Source organism: Pleurodeles waltl, chromosome 2_2, assembly GCF_031143425.1.
Source record: "Pleurodeles waltl isolate 20211129_DDA chromosome 2_2, aPleWal1.hap1.20221129, whole genome shotgun sequence".
Lineage (NCBI taxonomy): Eukaryota > Metazoa > Chordata > Amphibia > Caudata > Salamandridae > Pleurodeles > Pleurodeles waltl.
This window is the reverse complement of record NC_090439.1, coordinates 1,111,677,957-1,111,704,262: the sequence shown is the minus strand read 5'-3', so window position 1 is coordinate 1,111,704,262 and position 26,306 is coordinate 1,111,677,957.

The following is a 26,306-nucleotide window of genomic DNA, read 5'->3' as shown; positions in this document are numbered from 1 at the left end:
GAAGTTGATGAAAGCGATGTTCAGCCAAAAGCTGTGAATCCGAGAAAGGATCAAACTGTATGTGATTGAATGAACCGTTTGCAGTTTCACTTTACCAGCCATGTTACTGGTGCATGCCTCACACTGTGAAACAAGTTTATTGCTGCCTAGGAAGTAGCTTCTGCCCTTGCTTTCTGTCTGCAACCGAAGGAAAATGATCTGCCTGCTACAAAGGGCTCCAATGCCAAAACTGGTGTCAAAAGGACTGCTGTGAACTTGATCAAAGCGATGTTCATCTTTCTGTCTTCAAACAAAAGAAAATAAAGTAGCTGCTACAGGCTTCAATGTCAAAAGGTTTGTCAAAGAAGGACTGCTGTGCACATAATCAAAGATTTACGTCTCTCACCAAGTCCAGATTTACTACTTGTTCCAATTTGCTGCTCATCATAAAAAGTGAGTGACCATTTTTCCATGTTTATTTCCATTTTTAGTGTGTAATGCAATGAATAATCTAAGCACTGTTAGTTTCACATATTTGCTTACAATAGAAATTAGATTTATGCTTTAAAATGTTTGCTTCAGCCTACGATTGCATTAGTTCAGTGTTAAAAGTTTAAGCTACTTTTTGGGCTGGGACCGGTTCATTTGGGCTTACTTTGGGCTGGTTGTTCAACAGCTTTGGGCTATAGAAGGCTTGTAAAATCTGGCAACACTGAATGTATTTTGAAGGCAGAATATATCGGCCATCTTTGACCGACATTGGTTCCAGCTTAGGGAGAAAGCGAATATATATCAGAAGACAAATAACACTTTTTTGAAGCAAATCAAACATTTTAGAAGTACTTTACCTAACAAATAGACCAGTTGACATTACGAGTTTAAACCTATAATTATGTATAATAATGCGCTGTAAACTTCACTGACATGTACTCTAAAATCTGTGGTCAATGTCAGAGAAAGTTTTCTGTAAAACTGATCACAAATCATGTTTTTTATTGCACTTCCTTACCCCTTTCACTGCTAGGCCTTCCCCTCCCCATGCTAAGCCATTTATTGGCTGTTTGGGGTAGTTGACGCTTAAGCCCTCTTAACTTTTTGTCCACAGAAGGTATTCACGCCAAATTTGCCGCTTTTTTCCAACATCCTGGGGATTCTAAGGGTGCCCAGGGTTTGTGGATTCCCCTGGAGGGGGCTGAGGAATTAGCCAAAATACAGCTAAATGTGGGGGTTTGGGGAAAAATAAGGAAAAGGTGCTGTAGATGAAAGTTTCTGTTTTTTCCCCGCAAATGGCATTAATGAAGGGTTTGTGGTGCTAAAACCACCATCTTCCCAGCTTTCAGGCAGACTTTAATCAGAAAACCAACATTTTCAACACAGTTTTGGCGTTTTACTGGGACATAGCCCATACTTCCTATTTTTTGGCTTTCAACCTCCTTCCAGTTAGTGGTAGAAATGGTGCATACCAGAAAGCTATAGATTCCTAAAAAGTAGACAAAATTCTGAATTTAGAAGGAGATCATTGGTGTAGATTCTTCAAGGTTTTCATATAGAAAGTAACAGTTGAAAGAAAAAAAATATTGAAATTGAGTTGAAAAAACAACCATTTGTGCTTATGTTTTCATCTCTAACGTTTTCTAACTACAGTAGATTTTTAAAAGCAATATACGTTAGGTCTGCAGGACCCTTCTAGTTGTGGGGATATATAGGGCTTGTAGGTTCACCAAAAACCCAAGGTACCCAGAGTCAATAACTGAGCTGCACCTTTCAATGGGTTTTCATTGAGTCCCGGGTATACGGCAAATAATTTGGCAACATTTAAAGACTGTACAAGAGTTATCAAGGAAACCTATGTATTTCCGAAATGGGCACATGATATGGAAATTAGAAGCAGTGCTTATTTGCATATCTTTGAACTTGTGGGTACCATTTCTAGCATCTGAGCTAGCATTTCGCAAAATGACTTTCTTCTTACACATCGCCTTACATTTGAAAGGCCCAAATGCAAAGAAAGATAATTGGTAATAACACTTGTTCTACTATTCTGTGTTCCTCCACGTCTCCTGATAAAAAATGGTACCTCACTTGTGTAGGTAGCCCTAGTGGCCACACCAGTAAACGGCTGAAAACATAATGTGGGCACATCACATTTCTCCACTGAATACTGACCCTTTTTTTGCAGGGTGCCTAGCTGTGGATTTTGGACCAAAGCTCAGCCAGCACATCTAGCAAACCAGTACATTTTTTAAAACTAGTCACTTAAGGGAATCCAGGATGGGGTGACTTGTATGGCTCTCACTAGGTTCTGTCGCCCAGAATTCTTTGCAAACCTCAAAACATGTCTAAGAACACATTTTCCTCAAATTGCTGGGGTGGAAAGTTCTGGAATATGTGGGGAGCCACTAACGTCCTACCATTCAGCGTTCCCCGCAGGCTCCCAATAAAAGTGATACCTCACTTCTGTGGGTGGGCCAGTGCCTGCAACAGGAAAGGGCCAAACATGTGTAGAGTTTGAGGGTGAATGAAAGCTGGTCCAAAAGGGTAGTTTTTTTATATGTTTTTAGGCTGACTCTGCTTTCGGCACCCACACAAGTTAGGTATCATTTTTGGGTGGTAGGAAATTTGTGGTTTATTTCTGTTTCTGGAAGAATATGTCACAGAAATGCAAGGAAAATGTGGTGAGTTTAGGCACATTTTGAGTTTTGCAGGGCATAGTGTGTAAGAAAACCTGATGGGGTCCATGATAGGCACACCACCCTGTACTCCACTGGATGTATAGTTTTTGAACATATCTAGAGTTGGTAGGTTTTCCCTAGGCAAGAAGCAAGCATGCTACCAAGTCTCTTACTTCTGTGATGTTCCAAACACTCAAATTGTGAACAAAAATTCCCTTAGATTTTGTTAAAAAGACCCCTCACCCACCAACCTATTTGGTTGCCATGCTTCATCACTTGGGTCCCACCTGAGACAGCCAGCAAATCAGGGGTGTGCCTTGATGCCTGATTGCAGCAGAATGTTTTATTTCATGAGTTGAATTCCATACCGAGAGAAGTGCAATAATATTGTCTTTTGGTTCCCCACCAATATGGTGTGTTTTTAATCCTGGTAACCTTGGATAAACGTTAAAATTATTGATTTTCATAATATGAGTGTTTGGGACAACACAGAAGTAAAAGACTTAGGGCCAGATGTATCAGAGTCCCATTTTTCATTTCTTATATAGCGAATTTTAAGAAATCACTATTTGAGAAATGCAAAATGGGATGTAAGAAAATAGCGAATCCCTAATAGCGATTTCTTAAAATTCGCAATCGCTATTAGGCAATCGTTATTAGGGAATGGGACTCCAAAGGTGCGAATGGTTTTGCATTTCCTATTTTGCGAATTACCTTTAGGAATTCGCAGATTGGGTAATGCAAATCCAAGGCTGCTGCGAGCCTAAGGCCCCCTTTGATACACCCCCCCCCCAAAAAAACTGTGCACATGTTAAATACACATATGCCCTAGAGGCATGTGTGCGCTGCATCGCACTTTTAAAAATGCATCTTAAATGCATTTTGTAAATTGCACATGGTTACCACCAAATTGGATTTGGTGGTAATTGCATTTCCTAAATGCCTAGTTTGCATTTTGGAAATGCATGATACATGTGCATAGGAAATCGCAAGTAGGAATTCCCTATTTATGATTTCCTATTTAGGGAATCGAAATTTTTCGATTTCCTATTCGGAGTCGCAATTTTAGGGAATCGCAAAAAATTGTGATTTCCTAAAATTGCACTGCAATGCCTTTCATACTTCGTGAAAGGCAATTTTGTATTCGCAAACGGTGGAATCTTGCGTTTCACACCGTTTGCGGATGCAAAATATCTTGATACATCTGGCCCTTAGTAGCATGCTTGCTTCTTGTGGTTTGTTATAGTAATTTGGGAAGGGGAGCAAGCTCTCTCTTCTCACTCTCTTTACACACACACATACTGGTTGGATTTGGCACAAGGGTGGCTGATGGTTCAATATATAAAATGTTATTGACGAGATTTCACAAAAATGAAATATACTGTTAAAAATTGGCAGGTTAAAAAACTGAACCAATGACTCACAGATCGTTAGCTGTAAAGCTGCATCAAGGTACCAACCACTTTACAGTCCATTCACACACCTTTCATACGTGACACACACAACACCATTCACGCCGCCAGCCACAGGCCCAGCACATTACAACACTCATATTAACAGACAGCGTCATTCAAGGACCCATCACTTTCATAGGCCCACATGACTGACAAAGCAATCACACGGCTGATGGTGTGTGTGTGGACTGGCATTTGGCTAGCAGTGTGTATAGCGACCAGCAGCAAGTCACTACTCACACACCACCAGACACATCCTAGCTTACACACACGGCCAGCCAAGCACTAGCTCACACACACTGCCAGTAAGGCGCCAGTCCACGTACACTGCCAGCCAAGCGCCAGTCCACACACACCGCCATCAAATGTTTTTAACAAAAAAGAAAACACAAACCAATTGTAAGTAAATATAAATGAACAAACACAACAGCTCTAACTAAATGCAAAACACTAATGCCCATGTGAAACTGAACAAAAAATATAAAACGATACAGACCAGGCAGTTCACTTTTATGCTCACGATTGCTCCCAAAAATTGTTTTGCGTGGGGTACAGTCTAAAACATACGGGCACACACAGCCCAGGTTTAGAAGGACAGGTGGGGCAGTACATACAACTCTCCTTCCGTGCACCTCTTTGCAAACAGACTCCACATCTCCTACTGGGAAAGTCTTTTTTGGGCGTGGGAGGAATGTGATCAGGAAACTGGCGATCTTTCAGTCTAGCCACAACGTCCATCACTCCAACTCTAGTAAAACCTGCCTGTTCCACTACAAGGCTGTCTATCACAGACTGCTGAAAATGAACAAATGTCATCTTTGACTCTGGAGAACAATCCTTGAATACAACAAAAGTGGAATAAATGGATAGCCAACTTTGTATACCAGATGTAAGCCTTACGAACAGCAGAGTAAGGTTCCAACCTCTGATCTACTCTATCTACACCACCCATGTGCTTATTATAGTCTAAAATGCACACAGGTTTGCACACTTCAGCAACCTGACACCAAACAGTTGCAGATGAAGTACTTTCATCATAGTTGGTAGTCAGCATGTAGACATCTCTCCTGTCTGCAAATTTCACAGCTAGAAGTTCAGACTATGCAAGACGCTGCACTGTCCCCTCTCACGTTTTTTACAAACAAGCTCTTTTGGGTAACTTTTACAGTCAGAGCGTACTGGTCCACAAGCAACAGTGTCCACTTTGAACAATTTCACACCTGTGTAGAAGTTATCTATGTATAAATGGTGACCTTTGTTAAAAGTCCTTTACCAAGTTCCCACACAATTGTCTCTCTATCTCCGAAAGTGGATGTACAACCACGGTGGTCAATACTTGAATCTCCACCTGTGTACACCCTGAAACTATAGACATATCCAGTCCTACTATCAGACAGCATATGCATCTAAATTCCATAAAGGGCCCTCTTGCTAGGAATGTACTGCTTAAAAAAACTGCCCTCTCTGAAAACCAATCTTCAAACTGATCGAGGACAAGCCGAATCTTAAAAAGACGGTCACAATCAGGGTGATCTTGTGGCAACGCTAAAGCATTCTCAACAAAATAGCATTCGAAGCAGAGGTAAATACTGATCATGACTCATGATTCAGGAAATATAGCCATTGCCATCAGTAGATCACTATGAAGACAGCAACGGCTTCCTTATCAAGACCATCAAAAAAGCTAAACTCAAGCACTTCTTTAGTTCATCCAGATTGGTGGGAGTCCACCGGCTAGCTCTAGAGTGGGGCTTCAGTCTGGCACTTTTGTCCCTCAAATACTGTTCACCATACAAATTGGTCTGGTCAACAATCTCATCCAAAAATACATCGTCCATAAACAACTGAAAGAAATGTATAGGCAAAACGTTTTCAGTATTCACTGTACACCCTGTGACACCAGTAAAGGCAGGCAATGCTGCCTGCACCAAGTCTGCTGCAACCCAGAGTTCAGCTCTTTCAGTGGGATGTCTTTCAGCCCCAGGCTGCAATCCTCTTGCTGCACCATTGACACATCAGTGTACTCCTCTAAAACAGGCAGTTCCTCCACAGAGTGGCTTCATCATCAAATGATTCTTCTCGAACAGAAAGTTCACTTCCAGAATCTTGCACTTCCTCCTCTGCCTCAGCTGCAGAGTCAGTCTCATAATCATGGTCAGAGGAAGATTTGAAAAGCATATTGATAAGCTGCTGAGCAGTAATCCTGCAGCTAGACATAATCCTTGTTAATAAAGGTAACTTGACAAATAAGTCAACAATAACCATCACAGTGTAAATATTAAACAAACAAACTGTGCCTTACTCAAAGTACACAAACACCTATGTACTCAAAAACGATTCCACTCACTTGCCAGAGACAGACAGACTCACCAGCACATTTGCTGCACAGACACAGAAAGCACCAAGAGAATCCCCCTTGAAAGGAAGAGCAACAGAAAATTACCCACAAGACAACATAAGACCCTTTGTACACAAATCCAAAGAGAATTTCACATAAAAAACAGAAGCCAATTATGCTGCTATTAATACGTCATTTAGAGTAAACAGTACGGAAAATATTTTTTTACCAAACACATGCAACTACACAAACTGTAGATTTACCAGTGCCGAAACCATAAGCATGAATCACAGCAAATGAAATCAAAAGCTTTGCACTAGAATAAAAAGGAGAAATATAACATTACACTCACAAATGCAAATGATGACAAGAAATAAAACAGTTAACATTATAAAATGCTATGGCACCACCCAAATGCCAGTCCACACACACTGCCAGCCAAGCACTAGTCTATACACACTGCCAGTACATGCACACCTCCAGCCGAACTCCAGTTCATACACACACAAAAACGTTCCCTGGTGTCTAGTGGTTTTCAGATGGGCCTAAAACTATAGGCAATCTGCCACCAAGGGGGACAGAGAAATGGCTAAAAGTAAATAAAAACACATTGGTGCAACCCTTACCCAAGGGGCGGTCCCCAGACATAAATATAATATTATCCCTGGTGCTAGTGGGTTTTCTTTCCCCCTTGGGGCAGATGGGCCTCCAACTATGGCTGATCTGCCCCCCAGGGGAACGGAAAATGGGCAAAAGTAAATCAAAATAATACCCTCCCCCCAAAACAGGCGACCCCTGCCCAAGGGGCCACCCCTAAACATAAATATATGTTTATCCCTGGTGTTAGTGGGTTTTCTGCCCCCAGGAGCAGATGGGCCTCCAACAGTGGCTGATCTGCTCCCAGACGGGCAGAAAACAGCCAAATGTAAACAAAAAAACAATTAGGCAACCCTTGACCAAGGGGCCAGCCCCAAACATAAATATATGTTTATTGCTGCTGTTAGTGGGTTTCATGCCCCCTTTGGGGGCAGAAGGGCCTCCAACTATGGCCGATCTGCCCCCAGGGGGCAGAAAACAGTAAAAAATTAATTTAAAAAAACTATCCCTCCAATTGGGGCAAACCATGCCTAGGGGCCCAAACATAAATATATATTTATCCATGGTGCTAGTGGTTTTTCTGCCTCCTCTGGGGTCAGCTGGATCTCCAACTATGGCCGATCTGCCCCCAGGGGGATCAGAAAATCGGCAAAAGTAAATATAAAAGAGATTCCCCCAAATGGGGTGGCCCTTGCCCAAACATAAATATATATTTTTCCATGGTGCTAGCTGTAGTTCTGCACCTCCCCACGGGCAGATGGACCTCCAAATACAGTTGATCTGCCCTGGTGGGGGGGGGGGGCAGAAAAAGGGCAAAACAATGCCCCTGGGTTTGGAAGAAACCCTTGCCAAGGGGTCACTTCCATGAAAAAAAGAAAAATCCCTGGTGCTAGTGGGCACATTCCTGCTGCACAATTGCAGCCTCAGAAGCGATTAAGCAGCAGGAATGTATTGCAAAGAGACATCAGGAGAAAGGGAAAACTCTTTCCTTTCCCCCAATGCCTCTTTGCATTTCCAAACTCAAACCAGAAGGCAAAACCTACCTTCTTCTCTGATCCTCTGGTAGCCAAATGGCTTCCAGCTCATCCCGGTGCCTTTTGATGACGTTGGTGCATGCTGTGCACACCGATTGGATCAACGGGGGAAGTGTCAGGGGTGCAGCGGAAGTACTTCCACTGCTATCCATGCTTTGGTGGGGTTCAATGAACAGCCCAAGGGGGGAACGCCAGCACTTCCCCCATGGACTGGTGCGAGGACTGAACCGTTCCCTCCTCAGCACATGCCCAAAAGTTGTCAGGACTGAACTGTTCAATGCAATGTAACATAAACACAACCACTTTTGGTAATTTTATACAATGATTGTAAAGTTCATCTTCATGCATCTAGAAGCAAGAGTGATGAAAATATGATATGCAGTAGGATAATACAAATACATCTCCAAATTCTAAACATGTTGCTGTATTATATGGTGAGGGGTAGAGAGCTAGAGGTCCTGCTCTCAAGGGGTTGAGCACACATCCTTATGATGGTGTAAGGAAATGCCTCCTTGGCATGGTTACCCCCTAACTTTTTGCCTTTGCTGATGCTAAGTTTTTATTGAAAGTGTGCTGGGACACTGCTAACCAGGCCCCAGCACCAGTGTTCTTCCCTAAACTGTACCTTTGCTTCCACAATTGGCACAGCCCTGGCACGCAGATAAGTCCCCTGTAACTGGTACCCGTGGTACAAAGGGCTCTGATGCCAGGGTAGGTCTCTAAGGGCTGCAGCATGTCTTGTGCCACCCTGGGGATCCCTCACTCAGCACATGCACACTGCCTCACAGCTTGTGTGTGCTGGTGGGGAGAAAAAGACTAAGTCGACATGGCACTCCCCTCAGAGTGCCATGCCAACCTCACACTGCCTGTGGCATAGGTAAGTCACCCGTCTAGCAGGCCTTACAGCCCTAAGGCAGGGTGCACTATACCACAGGTGAGGGCATATGTGCATGAGCACTATGCCCCTACAGTGTCTAAGCAAAACCTTAGACATTGTAAGTGCAGGGTAGCCATAAGAGTATATGGTCTGGGAGTTTGTCAAACACGAACTACACAGTTCTATAATGGCTAAACTGAAATCTGGGAAGTTTGGTATCAAACGTCTCAGCACAATATATGCACACTGATGCCAGTGTGCAATCTATTGTAAGATGCACTCAGAGAGCATCTTAGAGATGCCCCCTTAATACCAATCCGACTTCTAGTGTAGGCTGACCAGTTTCTGCCAGCCTGCCACACACCAGACAAGTTTGCTGGCCACATGGGGAGAGTGCCTTTGTCACTCTGTGGCCAGGAACAAAGCCTGTACTGGGTGGAGGTGCTTCTCACCTCCCCCTTCAGGAACTGTAACACCTGGCAGTGAGCCTCAAAGGCTCACCCCTTTTGTTACAGCGCCCCAGGGCATCCTAGCTAGTGGAGATGCCCCCCCCTCCGGCCACTGCCCCCCCTTTTGGCGGCAAGGCTGGAGGAGTCACCCACCAGTCAGGACAGCCCCTAAGGTGTCCTGAGCTGAGGTGACCCCTGCTTTTAGAAATCCTCCATCTTAGTTTTGGAGGATTCCCCCAATAGGATTAGGGATGTGGCCCCCTCCCCACAGGGAGGAGGCACAAAGAGGGTGAAGCCACCCTCAAGGACAGTAGCCATTGACTACTGCCCTCCCAGACCTAAACACACCCTTAAATTTAGTATTTAGGGGCACCCCAGAACCCAGGAAATCAGATTCCTGCAACCTGAAGAAACAAGAATGACTGCTGACCTACAAGCCTGCAGAGAAGACGGAAGACGACAACTGCTTTGGCCCCAGCCCTACCGGCCTGTCACCTGACTCGAAAACCTGCAACCAGCGACGCATCCGACAGGGACCAACGACCTCTGAAGCCTCAGAGGACTGCCCTGGACTAAAGGACCAAGAAACTCCCATGAGCAGCGGCTCTGCTCAACAACAGCCACTTCTTTGCAACAAAGAAGCAACTTTTAAAGAAATCACATTTACCCCCAGAAGCGTGAGACTTCCCACTCTGCACTCGACGCCCCCAGCTCGAGAACCAGAGAACCAACACCACGGGGAGGACTCCCCGGTGACTGTGACCCCGTGAATAGCCCGAGACGACCCCCCTGGACCCCCACAGTGACGCCTGCAGAGAGAATGCAGAGGCCCCCCTAACCGCGACTGCCTGTAACAAGGGACCCGACGCCTGGAACAAGCACTGCATCCGCAGCCCCCAGGACCTGAAGGAACCGAACCTCAGTGCAGGAGTGACCCCCCAGGTGACCTTCTGCCTAGCCCAGGTGGTGGCTGTCCCGAGAAGCCCCCCCTGTGCCTGCCTGCACCACTAGAATGACCCCCAGGTCCCTCCATTGTTTCCTATCTGAAACCCGATGCCTGCTTTGCACACTGCACCCGGCCACCCCTGTGCCGCTGAGGGTGTGTTTTGTGTGGCTACTTGTGTCCCCCCAGTGCTCCACAAACCCCCCCTGGTCTGCCCCCGAGGACGTGGGTGCTTACCTGCTGGCAGACTGGAACCGGAGCACCCCTGTACTCCATAGGCACCTGTGTGTTTTGGGCACCTCTTTGACCTCTGCACCTGACCGGCCCTGAGCTGCTGGTGTGGTAATTTTGGGGTTGCCTTGAACCCCCAGCGGTGGGCTACCTATGCCCAGGAACTGACACTTGTAAGTGTCTTACTTACCTCACAATCTAACCTTTACTTACCTCCCACGGGAACTGTTGATTTTTGCATTGTCCACTTTTAAAATAGCTTATTGCCATTTTAACAAAGACTGTATATGATATTGCTTTTATTCAAAGTTCCTAACTTACCTGTGTGAGGTACCTTGCATTTTATGTATTTACTTCAAATCTTGAACCTGTGGTTCTTAAAATAAACTAAGAAAATATATTTTTCTATATAAAAACCTATTGGCCTGGAGTGAGTCTTTGAGTGTGTGTTCCTCATTTACTGCCTGTGTGTGCACAACAAATGCTTAACACTTCCCTCTTATAAGCCTACTGCTCGACCACACTACCACAAAAAAGAGCATTAGAATTATCTAATTTTGCCACTATCTTACCTCTAAGGGGAACCCGTGGACACTGTTTACACTATTTCTTACTTTGAAATAGTATATACAGAGCCAACTTCCTACAGATGGTCACTTCAAAATTGCACTATTTGACTATTAAGATCTGAATACCCATTACAATTTTATCCCATACTAGGAACTTATAAGTTAGTTAATTTATGCCAATTGTAGAAAAACTAATTAGAAATATTTATTTTAAAGGGTCAGAGCACTGGCAATGAGGCTTGTTTGGCAGGACTCAGTGCACTGTCAGAGTTGAAAAACCAGCAGCATCAGTCAAAGAGTTTGGAAATGATCATGCATTAATTCCTTACATGCCCCCCTCCAGGCGAAAAGTAATAAGCAACTAACCTATACCCTGGTAGTTCTCATCATCTAAGTTTAAGAACCTGGACTGATTATCTGCATAGGTAAGGTCACTCCGAGGTCTGTGTTCGACTTAACAGTCCATACACTTTAGGGAAGTTGACCACCTCAACGATTTGGGTCACCTAAGAGAGCTGTGGTCAGTTTGAACTCTGATGTAAGTCTCAGACAAGTAGAGTCTCAGCTTCTTCAGTGAACAAACCACAGCAAAGCAAAGACTTCCCTCGCAATGGCACTCCAAGGCTGCTCTGTGGAGGAGTTGCCTACTGATAAAGGCAACTGGTTGATCTTAGCCTTAATCGTTCATTTATGCCAACACTGACCCAATCCCATTTTCAGAAGCATATGTTTGAGCAATGAACTCCTCTCTCTAATCAGGTGCTTTTAAGACAGATGTTCATCACAAACCCTCTTTCAAGGTGTCAAAAGCCTTCAGTCTGAATAACCTTTTTGGGCTCTTTCTTAGAAATTAGTTTTGTCAATGGTGCAACAATGGTACCATACCCCTTTACAAATCTTCAATCGTACCAAGTCAGGAGAAGAAAGGTTCTGACCTGGGTCTGAGTCTTAGAGACTGCTAAGCCAAGATGGTCTGGATCTTGGGTTGAAGAGGTTGCACATGGCCTCCAGCTATTTGGTTGCCCACGTACACCACACAGCCTTGCCCTATCTGCCACTTACTTGCCTTAATAGTCAGTCCTGTCTGCTGCTTGGCGTGAAGCACTTTATACGTTTCTCCCAGGTAGAAATAAATATAGCACTTTCATCTAGATGTGCGGCATTAAAGCTTCCAGACCTGATAGGACTCCATCCACCAACTTTTGGACGGCTGCAGGTGTATTCCTCAAACCAAAAGGCATGACTTTGAACTGAAAGTGGTCTTCTGGGGTTGAACATGGTGAACTCTCCTTGGCTCCATGGATGACGAACAGTCTGCCAGTAACCTAAACTTAAGTCAAATGTACTTAGGTACTTGGAAGCCCCCACCTTGACTATGAGCTCATCAGATTTTGATATGGGGTGAGCATCAACTTTTGTGAATGTATTTAGGCCTCTGTAGTACACTCAGTACCTCATCTCAGGTTTCTTACTCTTTAGATTAAGTTTGGACAACAGCACCACTGGGCGAGCCCAAGGACTGTGAGAGGTGTTAGTCACCCAAGAAATTAGCACTTTGGCATTCTCAGCCATCATGTTAGCTTTCACCTGGTCTGACAGACTGTAAATCTCACTTTTGACAAGCAAGCTGTCACCTGTATCCACTTCATGGATACAACAATTTGTCTGACCTTAGGTCAACCAAAACAAACCAGAAACTTCCTCAAAAAGTGGTAACAATAATTTTGCTGCTGGTCTGTTAAAGTAGAGGAGAACACAACTCCATCCACTGAACCATCCTTGATATTATTTGACAGAAGATCAGGGAGAGGTTTCCTTTCCTCTTTTTCCCCCATCTGTCACTATGCGGATAATAATGTTAGCCTTGTCATGGTAGTGGAATTGAGGGAGCCTTTGGCTTGCCCACTGTCTTGACGATGGCTTGACAGGTAATAAAGTAATGAAAGCACGCACTCACTTTTTCCAAGATCTGGGTCCAATAAAATGGTTGATTAATCTTATCTAAGTTTTAGTCTGTCCCAGCTGACCAGCCAGGCAGATGTCATGGGCTGGCCGAGGAGAAAAGCTCTGTACTGTTGTGGGGCCACCACTTTACTGGTTGACCTAGTTTTGGGTGCCTTGTCTCACTATACAGAACTCACTCTTCCCAGGATACACTATCGATACAACTGTCATCCAGATTCTCTTGCCTTTCAACCACATGCCTAAGGCCCTCAAGAGTGAGGCAAGTCTTCTTCCCCTGGCACAAGTCCTCCCTTGAGGGACCACCTGGCTCTGAAGCTCTCCCAACTCTGGCATGTCTCTCACGGGGCATCCTCCTCTGCAGAGACTAGGACTTTCCCCGCAGGGTTGGAAGTCCTCTGGGTCTCAGGACTTTTTGAAGCTGTCAGCCCAGAACTCTTGCCCTTTATCTTGCCTCGACCCTTCTTCCAGGCTCCAAGTTCCCTTTACTTTCCAGTAGTGCTATGTGTTTCCTTGTTGTCAAACACACCCACTCAGGAAAGCCCAGCGTTGCTGCATGAGTCCTCTTTTCCACACCTGCCTAAGCAGAAGTTTTAATTTAATTCCCTAGAAGGCACTTCACTAGGATGGCAGGAGACAGAGCCACTTCCTCAGGCCAGTAATCCCTCCCCACTCAAAGTTCATTATTACCATGAAATGGACCTTTGAATCATTGTATACACTGACTACCTGATGCACCATATCAGGGATGATTTGGTCTGGGGAAACCAGCTTGAACATAACCATGGCTGTGCTGGCACCTTTATCCCTCAGAGCCTTGAACTCAGTCCAATGGATCTTTGGCCATTGCCTGTAATTCTCCATTCTTGGTGGCCAGGTTGCCAGTGTGTCGCTGTTGGGAAAAGTCCTCCTCATGATAAATACACATACCCCTTTCCTAAGTGCCCAACTGTATTATAGTCTGGATCCCCAGTGCTGATTTTTTTCTAGGGGTGGGCAGAACTCACTAACTTGGACTCTATGGAATTCCACAGAGTTATATGAAAACTCTGCGAGATTCCACAGAGTTCTGCCACCCCCCCGCCCAACACATGCAATATTTGGTTGGAGTCCTTTATATCAACACCAAGTAAGAACACATATTGACTTTTCTGGCTGCCCTATTGAACTGATTGTTCTTTTCATGTTTGTAGATAGGAGGCATGCACATCTTCTCAGAAATGAAAATGGTACATTCAATCTATTATTCTCATAGAATGTCTATGTCTTCGCCCACCTGAAATAGCAACGAATTGCATAATACAGTTACCCAGACTGGTGTACGCTGCCTAGTTAGTATGCCAAGGTTCTCTGACAAGTCAAGTGTTTGCGACCACCCCCATCCACGTCCTGCCCACATGAGGTGGTTCTGTACATTTAACAGAATGGGCGCTTTAGTGTCCTGTAATATAAACAACTGTTGTCCTCTATGTTTGTGAGAAATAAAATGTTTTATTTTTCTTGAGCATAAAAAACTACAGTTCAGGCTAATTTGCCTCTTTTGACACACACCTTATTTCTTCCATTCTTCTTTTTTTCTTGGTGAACCTATCTCCTCTGTCTGCTTTTCTTCTGAATATTTTTGTGAGCCCTAATATCTGCTCCTCATTTATGAAGCTCTGTGTAGTCACCACATGTGAATCACGCTTTGGATGCTTTTGTGTGATGCAGGGAGTCTGTCTTGGAAAATTTGGTAGGTAAAATGCCACAACCATTACTTTAATCTGATGCTTTCAAGTTCTCTATGCAGAAATCATCATTAAACCAAATTCTTCATAGTCAAATGGAAGTTGCAGAACAGGATTAGAACTGGGTTAATACAGGAATCAGGCAACACTCCTGCGTTTGACTAGCAGGATATCATGAGTGGATGTTGAAGGTGGGGATTCTTATTAAGGCTAGAAGTGCAGGGAGGTGCAATCATTTTAGTATAATAATAAGGCCAAGGGTACTGAGTGCCTGGGCTGGCATGCAGGCATGCAGTTTGAAATTTGCACAACCCCTTAGGGTGAGCTTGTTGTCATCAATGTTAAGTATGACCAATTTTGAGACTTTTATCTGCTTTTAGAGTGACGGCGGGTGACAGGTATGGCAAGTGTGTGGGTTTTGTGTGTTTATTAGGTACAGACATCAGCTTTGCATGGGTTTTGCAAAAGAGGTGTGTGCAGACTCCCGAAATTCCCTAGTGGAAAGAAAATCCATAAACAGGCACAGACTGGAACATTCCCTGGAGCGGGAGCCACACGCCTCTTACCTATCAGGGGCCATGGACTCTGCAGAGTGGTGGTTTCTTTCTTCTGCAGAGCTGTTCGTTCTGTAGCACAGCATATCTTCCCACCATCAGACCACCTTCATGGCAGCAGCAAAAACCTTGGCCAATCGCAGCACAGTTCTCATTCTCTTCTAAATAGGATGAAGGGTGCTTGTACATGCACGTTCTAGAAAGGGTTACATTATGGTGCAAGAAGTATGATTGCGACCTCTAGCGAGAGGGGCATGGACGGGCGGTAAACTCTGCCATGCAGAGATTGGCATAGAGTGTTTGCTGAACTCCGCATTCTGAGCAGAGTGTGGAGTAGGTAAAACACTGCATACTCCATTGGCGGAGAAGAGTTTCCCGTCCACCCCTAATTTCTTGTCATAGGTGAACACAGATCATGCATGTGCGCCATAACATAGGCCTGTCTCATGGATTGCGGTCTTGTAGAACCAGAAGGGGTGCCCAAAGTGCTACCCTCATAGTGGTGGAAGGCTACTGCTTTCACAAGGAGTTAAATAGCACTAGCGAGGTGGTGGTAGCATACTGTGTGATGATTAGTAGTGGTGACTGGGCCCTTTTTACCCTGTGTCATTGTAGTGAGGCATACAGACGTACTCACCTTTTTAAAAGTTTCGCTGCTGTGTTTAACTCACCCTTGGCCTACATCAGGTTGATGTAGAAGTGCACGTGCAATGAAACATGTGCTGAGTGCATGTGAGCGTGCAGGAAATACACTACCCAGAGGGTGCAGTGTAGAACAGTGTGCACATGGTAAAGTCTGTGCTCTAACAGAGGTTGTTTAAGGTGACACACTCTGGTGCAGCACAGAGACACTGTAGTATTCAACTGTATGCGCAGACTGACTGAGTGGGCTGCATGTGGAAATAATGGAGGTAGGACAGTACACGGGTATACAAATGCGAGATAGTGGAGTGTGCTGTGAATGTACGCTGAGTACAGACATGCCTGCACTGGTACGTTACAGGTAGGACCTTGGGTTCCATTTTGGGAAGCCGAGGCCTGCCTGGTGAAAACATGAGGAGTAGAGGAATCTCCCCCCAGACAGAATAGTATATTGCTGCATTCCTGTAAACTGGGTGGGACAAGTGGTAGTGCAGATGTATTAGTAAAAATTATTAATGAGTGTTCATGTATTCTGAATAAAGGGTTTGTGTAGAAAATATAATAATGTAGAAAAATAATGAACACATTTGAAAATGTGATTACGATGAGTGTCCGCCAATGTTCAGAAAGTGTACTTATTAATATTCTAATATTGTGAAATTTTGAATATATGTTTGACTAATGTAGTAATATGTCATATTAAAGATTATGCATTATGTACTAGTTTTATAAATTGTAGGCCTTACCTTAGCACAGGTCTTGGCCTACTTGCCAGGCCTCATGTCAAAGCAGTATTTCTTAACTTTTAATAAATGGCTGTCTTAGAGAGTTAAATTTTGATTTTCCATTTGCCTTGTTTAAATGTGTTCGTAACTGAAAGTTTCTCATGAGAACCGACTGGTAGAACATGCTGTTCTTCCTAATGTAACATTGTGTGTGTAATGCGTGTAAGACTGACCTTCTCAGGAGGAGAACAATGGAGATACTGACTGGAGTGGAAGCTGCAAAAATAGTGTTACCTGACAAGCTTAATGATGAGGACATTGCAGGACAACCAATCAACGACATGTGAACGGAGTAATAGTAAAATTCATAGATTTGGAGTTTTATTCGACAAAGTGTGAACATGCGATTAACTGACCAATAGGGATTTGAGACATAGTTTTAGTAGTTTTGATTTATTGACGCTGCACTGAGAGAAGACAGGTTCATTGCCTATTTTCTTGCTGGCCCAAAGGTCAATAATTTCTTGTGCGTCTTGAGAAGAGACGTGCTTAACTTTAATGCTTAAAGACTTTGCGTTTTCTGAACTTTCATGCTGAATCCTGATGCCTTGCTGATCACCTTATGTCCTGAGGACGAAGACTGACTCTGCTTGCTGATCCACACTGAGGGTAGGTATTATGAATTAGACTGTTGATTATCATGCATAGTTGCTTTTCCTTTCTATGTACCAACTTCATTGTTTTGATAGAGCCATAGTTAGATGTTTTTTCCAAATTTGTGTTACTAAATTGTTTTGCATGAAGCCCAACATGCTGATGCTAATCTGGTGTTAGTTAAGGATCCTCACTAATGAAATTATGCTAATAGGGAATAATGCTTGATGAATTTCTCTGCTGAATTCAAATGTATGTAATCCCTTTGACTTTGTTATTAATTTGCACCACTACCTTAGAATGTGTTGTAGTTCAAGCTTTGATTAGATTACATTTCTTCCGCCGCTTTGGACAGCCAGTATAGTTTCTGTATGTGTTTCATTTGATTTTTTGCTTGATCTACATGACCTTAGCATTGTTATTATAGGGAAATACATATTCTAACTTTTACTAAAAGGTGTGGTTATTCATAACTGAAAGGTCATGGTGTGTGACAATTACTGACTCTATTGATTATTACTGTTATTGATTGCTGTTGATTATTGATATTGTGTACTGAATATTGATCTACATATACTGGAGCTATGGTGAGAACATCTTAATTGCGAGTTAAAAGGTTCATCGACCTATTCGCTGCCCCTTGTAAGTTTACTTATTAAGATCAGACTCGCCAACACAAGCACTGTGTGAGAGGAAGCCAGGCTCTCCCTGAGCATTTCAAAGGGCTCTTTGATTTAGTGACAGATCACAAGGAAAAGGCCTGGACACATCTCAGGAAGAGGTAGATGAGGCTGATAAGGAAATCATAAAAAGAAGGGCTAAGGGCCCGAGATTAACCTTAGATGCAAAGACCACTGTGGCTGACATTTAGGTGTGAACTCTGGTAACTCCAATGAACCTTGTTGTGGGTTAATCTGCTTTGGAGTCATACCTGCTGTGAAATACATCTTTCAGAGGTAGGATGAAGAGGAGAGATGTCCATATCAAAGAAGCAGCCCCCAACATAAAACTTCAAAAGCCCAGACCCTAAATCTCATTTGGTGTTTGGAGAACAACTATAAGTAGGAGAGTTTGAGACCCTATACTTTGTCTTCTTCCGAGCAGCCAGCCGGGCTGCTCGAGGAAAGGAAGCTCTGCAAGACTTTTGCCTTTGATCAGAACTAGAGGCCTATCTTGCTAGTCTCCATGCTGGGTGCAGGGATATCATCCAGGGAAACCAAAATCATCTGCCCTGAAATCTGGAGCACAAGTACCTGCCTGTTTGCAAAGACCGATGTGCCCATGAGGGAAGGTGTTGAAGGGAGCAAGATCCAGAGAAGACCCCAGACGTATGGGGCTCCTGAGGGAGGTGTGAGGAACTGTGTTGCACCAATTGGACCGTTGCCCAGCATGCCAGGAGGGGCAGCTGTGCATGAAGTATGGTGCTGTCATAATCGGGCCATTGCCTGTGTGCAGTTTTGTAAAAGTTGGTGACCTTGTATGCCAGGAGGTGCTGCTGTGTGCTGGAAGTTGCCTAAACCCTGTGAACCAGGAGGAGCCACAGAGCAGGCAACCTTAGGCCAAAGTGACAGGACAGTGAGGTTCGTTGGAGTGACCCCGTATGACAGGAGGAGCCACTCAAAGCTTTGAGGCCGGAGGTCTGGATCGTCACCCGTGACCCAAATTGCTCCTACAACCAAGATTAGGTAGGCTTTGTATCTGAGAAGGCCTGAGGACAGAGGAGATGCTGTTGGAGCCCCACCGGAACAAAGAGACTGCCCCATCCCTAAACAAGGAGGAACAAGACTTAGTGTGGGGCTGGAGCCGGAGCAACTCCAATCGCCAGGATGCTGGTATGCGCGGCTCAGGAGAGAGAGAGAGACGTCGCCCACCATGAGCTGCACGAGTGAATGCGTGCAAACCAACTTTGCTGATCCAGGACAGCACTGTACCACTGCCAGGGTTCGTACCGCCGGAGCTGGTAACCTGAGAACTGGGCCTACCAGGCCCTGGGGGGGATATACCCATCTTTGGTTTTTGCAACCCTACTTGACTCTAAATGATTACACCTTATTGATGAGTCAAAGAGGGGGCACCCCTATGAACAGGGCCCAGTCGTTTACATACTCTGGATGTTGTCTCATGTGAATGGGACATAACACCACACCAGTTACTTGGGAACTTAGCAGTCCTGGGGGGGTGGCCTGACAACTACTAGGGTGCCTACCTCAAGAGGGACTATGGGCCATATGTACGAACACATTTTCCCATTGACACAGAATGGGAAAAACCCTTTGCTACATCTGGCCCTATGTTATTGCACATTCAATGTCATTTACCTTTGCATGTGTAAAATTAGAATTAAAATACTTCCTTTATACAAAATAAGTATTTGACTGGACATTGATTTATTGTGTGTGCTGTGTGCCCTTTGAGTTAGGAATCGTGTTCACTGATCTGTAGCTACACTTCCTTCCGAGGAAGCCTTGACTGCTCGCCCTATGCTACCAATTGAGAGTCGGGAGCGGGAGGAGGCACTTGATCCAAATGAGCAGGATCCATAGTAGGGTGGGCCCCTGGACATCATGAGAAAACGGCTTCAACCACCTTGGTTGGGGCCAGTAACCCCTGCTTTCCCTGTGGCCCTTTGAACAGGGTTCTGACAATTGGCGCCTCACGGTTGGACACCTAACATTTTAGGAGTCATAAATACAGAGGAGGCATTTGCCATATCCAATTTGCAGGAGCATTGCAATATGTCCATTCCCTTTCTGTCTACGTGCAAAGACAAAACGCTTTGGCAAATGGTTGGGAATTGACCTCACCGCCTTGTCCATAGATCAGATGAAGGATTTATGTAGGGGAAAAGGGTGGAGGATTCCCAGAAGTAGGGAATAGAGAAGTCCTTGCTAATTTCATTAGGGAACAGTTTGAGATACTGGTTGAAAGAGTGGAGGCTGTAGCCGACTCGGGGGAGGGAATCATGTTAGAAACCAAGGAAGAGAGCGCTTTGGATTTAGGCTCTAGGATCAACTTAGCAGACATATATCCTCCACATATGCTGTGTCCCCTAATTCATTTTCCAGAATTTCACCAAGACACTCCCATCCTTTATTTTCTAGAATACCCTGGGTGTGTACACCACCTCGAATTTCTAGGATACCACCGTCACCACGTCCAGGAATAAACCACTTTGGAAAGTTGAGTCTAGCAGAGACCCGGAGCTTGCACTTATCACTTCCGAAAGCTAAGGTTTAGGAAGATGAGAAAGCTAGAGGGTTTGAGAGGAAGAAGCTAAGACTATACTACCGGGAACACAAGGAGAGGAGGGAGGAGAGACAGGAGGAATTGGCCGGGGAGGAGAAATTGCAAGAGCAGGGGCAGAAACAGAGGGAAAGGGAGGAGAAATGGAGAGAGTGGGGGAGAAACAGAAGGAAAAGGAAAGAGAGCTGGAAAGGGAAAGAATAGCCCTTGAGCAAGAGAGTAAACTTAGGATGGCAGCAAGTACAGCTCCATCTGGGATAAGTGGGTCCACTTCCAGTTCAGGCCAGGTGTTAGTCAAGGTTCCAAAAGATTTTGTCTATATGTATGTGGTAGGTCAGGATATTTTGGAATGGGTTGTGAGCTTTGAGGTTGCTTGTAAGGTGTACCCCTGCGCTATGTGCTCAAATGTATTGTCTGTTTCCCTAATGCTGCTTTTTTTTGTCATATTAGAACACAGGTCACGCATTTGCGCCATGATATAGGCCTGTCTCATGGATTGTGGTCTTGTTGGAAAGGAAGGGCTGCCTAAGGTGCTAACCTCATAGTGGTTGAAGGCTACTGCATTCACTAGGAGTTAAACAGCACTAGGGCAGTAGTGGCAGCATACCGTGTGGTGATTAGTAGTTCTGACCAGATTCTTTTAATCCTGTGTCATTGGAGTGAGGACTACAGACCTCTTACCTTTTTAAAAGTTCCACTGCTGTGTGTTTAACTCACCGTTGGCCTACATCAGGTTGATGTAGAAGTGCATGCACAGAAAAACGTGCTGAGTGTATGTGAATCTGCAGGAAATACACTACACAGAAGGTGCAGTGTGGAACAGTGAGTGTGTGGTAAATGTGTGGGCGCTGACAGAGGGTGTTTAAGGTGCATTACAGAGAGAACAGCGTGTGCAGACTGAGTGTGTGTGCTGCATGTGGAAATTCCGGTGGTAGCATTGTACCTGGGCACAACAATACTAGACAGTGGAGTGTGCTGTCAATGTATGCTGAGTGCAGACATGTTTGCATTGGTACATTACAAGAAGCGCCTTGTATTGTGTTGGTTCCATTTTGGGAAGCCCAGAACTGCCTGGTGAAAACATGAGTAGAGGAATCTCCCCCAGACAGACTTCTATATTGCAGCATTCCTGTAAGCTTTGTGGGACAAGAACCGGGTGAGGGGGAGTCAGTCTCCCCCTGTGTACTTCAAGGCCTCTTTCATTCAGTGACAGATCACAAGGAAAGGGCCTTGACACATCTCAGGAAGAAGGAGATGAGGCTGATAAGGGAATCATAAAGGGTATGGCTGAGGGTCCAGGATTAAGCTTTGATGGACAGATCACTGTGGCTGACATCCAAGTGTGAACTCTGGTCAATCTCATGAATCTTGTTGTGGGTTAATCAGTTTAGGAGTCATACCTGCTGAGATAGACATCTTTCAGAAGGAAGGATGAACAGGAGAGATTTCAATGTCAAAGAATCAGAACCCCAACATAAAACTTCACAGATCCAGACCCTAAATCACATTTGGTATCTGGAAAAGAACTATAAGTAGGGGAGTCTGAAGCCCTATACTTTGTCATCTGCCGAGCAGCCAGCCGGGCTGCATGAGGAGGGAAACTCTGCAAGACTTCTGCCTGTGACCAGGACTAGAGGCCCAAGCCTGCTAGTGTCCCTGCTGGGTGAGGGAACATCATCCAGGGAAACCAAGATCATCTCCCCTGGAGCCTGGAGCACCAGTACCTGCCTGCTAGCCAATATCTGTGTACCCGTGAGGAAGAGGAGTACGTTGGAGGGACCATGATCCAGAGAGGAGCCCATACATGTGAGTCTCCTGAGCGAGTTGTGAAGATCTGTGCTGCACCAATAGGGCCGTTGCCATTGTGCCACCTTGTGAAGATTAATGGTCTTGTATGCCAGGAGTGCTGTCAGGTAAGAAGGGCAGTGCTGCATCAATCAGGCAGTTGGCCATGTGCAGGGTTGTAAAAGTTGGCGACCCCGTATGCCACGAGGGGCTGCAGAGGAGGAAACCTAACTGTGGCCAGAGTGACCGGACAGTGAGGTTCACTTGAGTGACCCCATGCGCCAGTAAGGGCCACTTGAAGTGCTGAGGCCGGAGGTCCGGGTCGTCGCCTGTGACCCAAATTGCTACTACAACCAAGACAAGGCAGGACCGTGGAGGCCCGAGGTCAGAGGAAACGGTGTTGAGGCCCCGCCAGAGCAAAAAGACTGCCCGCATCCCCGAGCAAGGAAGAACAAGATTTACCGCATGCGGCTGGAGGAGGAGCAACTCCAATTGTCAGGACGCTGGTAAGCCAGGCACAGGAGAGGGAGCTGGCGCCATCCAGGAGCTGCTGGAGTGAACGCATGCAGCCCAACTTTGCTGAACCGAGCCAGGACTGCACCGTACCGCTGTCAGGGTTTGTACTGCCAGAACGGGTAAACTGAGAACTGGGCTTACTAGGCCCCATGGGATATACTTGCTTTGGTTTTTGCAACCCTACTTGACTGTGAATGTCTACATCTTATTGACTGAGTCCAAAAGGGGGAAACCCATTGAACAGGGCCCATTAGTTTACATTCCCTGGATAATACTGCATGCGAGTGGCACATAAGAGCACGCCAGTTACATGGGAACTTCGTAGTCCGGGGGTGGCCTGACAAGTACTAGGATGCCTACCTCCAGGGGGCCTGTGTTATTGCATATTGAATGTTGTTTACCTGTGCATGTTCAAAATTTGAATTAAAGTACTTATTTTATGCAAAATAAGTATTTGACTTGACATTGATTTATTGTGTGTGTGCACATTGAGTTATGAGTCGTGTTCACTGATCTGTATCTACACTTCATTCTGACGGAGCCTTGACTGCTCGTGCTACGTTGCCAATTGAGAGTGAGGTGCAGAAGCAGGCACTTGACCCAATTGAACGGGATCCATAGTATTACAGGCCCTGGGATATCAGGAATAAACAACCTCAATCACCTCAGTTGGGCCAAGTAACCCCTGCTTGCGCCCTGGCCCTCCGAACGGGGTTCTGACAGACACTTTCCATTCCACCCACTGATACAAAAGTAACTTCAGTATACCCCTTGAAATCTCCAGGAACAACTTCCACTGGCATCGCTCCATTGGCAATGCCCTTGGTTGGCAGCTCGTGCGGTGCTTCTTGGTGCACACAGAATCTCCTCTCTTGTGTACTGCATGTTGACTGTCAAAACACACCCCAGTTTGCAAGGGGCCACAATTCTTTCCCTCGTACCACCCCTACCTTGGATTGGGACAGGTCGTGGGCTTCCCCCGTGGACATTCTTTTGCAGCCCTTTTGAGAACTCTTTCTTTATATCTTTGTTGCTCACATATTTTCCCTGAAAAGGGCCCTGACCCCATTCTTAGGATCACCTCACTATTACTTCTTGGGCTCCCTAGTGCATACCCACTCCTGTGCTACCTTACCCAGATATCTGGGGCTAGATAGCTTTAGGTCTACCAGATGCTGGTGTGACTTCTCTGTGGGACAATTAACAAGTATGCGCTCCTTCACCACATTATAGAACCCTTCATAAGTGCCTACTTTGTTATGTTTAATCCAGCCATCAGGTACCTTTACTGAGGCACCCACACAGCCCACCCATGTCTGCTGTGCCCACTTGAGTGCGTTCCTAAATTTTTGTACTCTTCTGGGGTAAGTCCAAACAACATGACAAGGGCTGCCTTCATGTGTGGGTATCACTCTGCAAGCTCATTCTCTTAAGTTAGACACCCATTTCTTCCCACCACTGGTACTAGCTCACACAGGAAGGACCCTCAGTGTTGAGCACCCACCTCCCTCATCCTACCAGCCCTCTCATAGGATGCTAGCCTACCCCTCAACAAACAGATACAATGCCTTTGGTCACCTCCAGATACCTCAGTCATATTATTGCTGCCGCTACTCTTGCTCGACTAAAAGCCCACCTTGACCCTCCTATCTTCAAGAGCCCATCTCGTTCTCTCCAGGACCAGTCTTCTTACCTCCACAGCAAGGAGGCTCAGCTGGGCCTTGAGGTCTCCAAGCTGCCTCTATGAAGTCAAGATATTGAAGGGACCCAGGCATGAGTGTAAAGGGGCAGTGAACACACCTCCCCATGTTGTCTCTCCTGTCAACATCCTCTTCCCCACTGTCTGTGGTAATTTCCTATTCCAAAAGGAAGCCTCTTCTCAGGTCCTGGGGGCTTTCTCAAGATCTTCTTTCTTGGCTGAGAAACTTAAGTTGATCTTCCGGTCCTTGTACAAACTTTTCAATTTGTTTTCTGATCTTTTTAGCAACTTCTAGAAACTTTGCAAAACGTTTCAAAACTGTTTTCCAACTTTTCAAAACTTTTCAAAAGTACGGTAACTCTTGGAAACAATAGTTTTGGAGTTTCAGAACTTGACCAAATGAAGCAAATCTGATTGGAAATCACAAATACTTCTTTCTAGGTGTTAATCTGATGCATTTTTCGATTTACTAAATTATTAACTGCTTGGTACTGAGAAACACAAGATCTAAATCCCACTGCTTAGCGCCATTTTCGGAAATGTGGTTTACTATACGATGTGGTTGTACTACCTCAATATGTAATTAAGGCACGATTCTGCATCAGGTCCAGTCAGGTTTGTATGTAAAACATTAGCTGAGTCCAAGGTAGATGTGACACGGAGAAGTCAGTCTTTATCAACAGAACAAGAGTAAAGCATTAAAAAGTACTTGAACAGTTACATAAAAAGAAAACACAACAAAATAAAAATCTGAGACCAGTTTATGAAAATAGGTTGTATTCTTATCTTTAAATAGACAACCCGATGACAAAAATCCCTCAGAATGTTCCGGAGATATGGATTTCAAAGAAACAATCAATTGCTGCTTTTCACTGAATTAAATAAATTGTTTTAACTTGAAAATGGCTGAACATTCTTGAGGGAACCACCTCTAACAGGAAGCCAGTCACAGGAACTGAACAATTACCTTTTGACCTAAGCAGACTTCAGTCTAGTTCCAGGTCTTATGGGAGAACCTCCACAGAAGTCAATGGAGTGTCCCTAATGCAAGGGCAGGATGCTCAAAGATCCTGAAGATGTTGAGCCGGTATTGAGGGTCTTCCTGTGGGCAACTGTTGGTCCATGGGCATTGGGAGGGGGGAGGGCAAGGGGGTGGAGGCAACTTCAGCATAAGAGGTCAATGCCCCATGAATTCCAGGAGAAGTCATAGAAAGTCCAGGTGAAGTGCAACACAACACCAGTTACCACTGGTTTAAGGTTACAGCAAAACCAGTGGTTCCCTTTAATTTGCAGTAACTTTTTTGCTAGGTGACCAAACTGCACTCAAATGACTCTACCCGGTCCAGCTTACTTGGGTGCAACTTTTGCGGGTCAGGACATGGACTCCCAGGCTGCAACTCGACATCCATTGATGGTCAAGTTTATTGGAGCGGGGCTCTTGAGGGTGCAGACTTCAGGCTTGTATGAGCCTGAGGCTGTAACAGGGAGACCCAACTGACTTTCGGAGTTACCTTCTCTTTCTGGGGCTTGTGGAAACTTTTCCGAGAGTGGGGGCTAGTCCAAGGTGCTGCATGTGCAGGCCAGTCTTTGGTCCAGTCTATCTTTGCTGGGTCCAGGGAACAGCAGGGTAGATCTTCTTCGGTCCTCTCTCCTATA